Source organism: Aplysia californica, unplaced genomic scaffold, assembly GCF_000002075.1.
Source record: "Aplysia californica isolate F4 #8 unplaced genomic scaffold, AplCal3.0 scaffold00920, whole genome shotgun sequence".
Lineage (NCBI taxonomy): Eukaryota > Metazoa > Mollusca > Gastropoda > Aplysiida > Aplysiidae > Aplysia > Aplysia californica.
In genome coordinates, this window is record NW_004798190.1 from 53,497 (window position 1) to 54,963 (window position 1,467).

General features: G+C 36.5%; 1 protein-coding gene across 1 annotated transcript in view; it reads right to left on the reverse strand.

Moving 5' to 3' along the window:
• Positions 1–1,467, reverse strand: part of LOC101856137 — a 19,356-nt gene that overhangs the window by 4,879 nt on the left and 13,010 nt on the right. The window lies entirely within an intron of this gene.

Here is a 1,467-nt window from a genome sequence, read left to right on the forward strand (position 1 = left end):
GTGTGCATGTATGTGTACGTGTGTGTGTGTGTGTGTGTGTGTGTGCATGTATGTGTACGTGTGTGTGTGTTTGTGTGTGTGCATGTATGTGTACGTGTGTGTGTGTGTGTGTGCGTGTGTGTACAAGGGGAAATACCAAACAATGTGCCTAGACCATAAAGATGTATCTTATCTTATCTTATTTGGTGTGTACCCGGGTCTGACTTACTAAGAAAGAAAGTTGGGCGAATTTAATTTTTATGTCTTGTTTTAAAAGTCAAAAAGGCTACTTCGAAAGATATCATGTTTAAGAATCGAAAAGTGAACTCAAATTGTCTGTAACTTTTAAGTTGTTTTAATTAATTTTTTTAAAGACGTATAGGCTACAGATTATTAGACAGACTTTCTATTGAATCTACCCTCTGACTAGTTACGTAACGATATAATCAGTTGTCCAGCAAGACAGCTAATCGGCACGCTTCAACTCTATACTCAAGTTCCATGATATTCACGATCACCAATCTTATAATTTTCTAATGAGTTGTTACATTTACCAATATTCCTTTAAACAATCACCAGCTAAGTTTTTGAATTTTGCATTCATGCAACAATTTAAACTGGTCAATTTCATACACAGATAGGGACATGAGGCATATTATGTTAAATCTAATAATGATTATGATGATGTTGGTGATAATAATTATGATAATTATACTAGTAACAGCAGCAACAGCAGCAACAGCAGCAACAGCAGCAACAGCAGCAGAAGCAGTAATAGTAGGCTAGTACAAGGACCGGGTGTCTAAGACAAAGGACCCAAATAAACGGCAACAACTATGTTATTTTTTAAAACAAATTTTAACAAAACTTCGCAAGAATAAGATTCTTTCAGGAGAACGTCACATGTGTCAAAATGAAAACAAAATCAATTTATTTCTTTAAAATTCCAACCAAAATTTACTTAAACGTAAAACTGTGCAACTTCTTAACAATCAACCCTAGCGTTCTATTTCAAATACTCACTTTTTGCGCAATGAAGAACAAATTAATACAAAATTGATATTGCTAAATAAACTCAAAGAAGGTGTTCGCTACTTAAACCTCCAGATGTAGACCACTTCTTCCCATAGAAGCTCCAAATCGGCACTCGAAATTTTGAATAACCCTGTTGCATGTTTTTGGGTCGATTCTTTGGACTTCCTGTTCAACTTGGAGTTTTAAGTGTTCGAATGTTTGTCGGTTGTTCTCTGACACTCTGTCTGTCACCCCCCAAGTAATAATGGGTGCTTGACTTTGAGTTGGAGAAGTAAAGGCGACGTGGAAAGGAACTGTCCACCCTACAACTAGAACTGAATACTCAGGAAGTTGTCTCACTAACAAGGCAATCACCAGTGTCCGCCTCGGATACTTTTTAATTTGTACGTCCAGTTCAACATTGAGTTTTAACTGTTCGATTGTCTGTGGGTTATTTCCCAACACTCTGTTTGT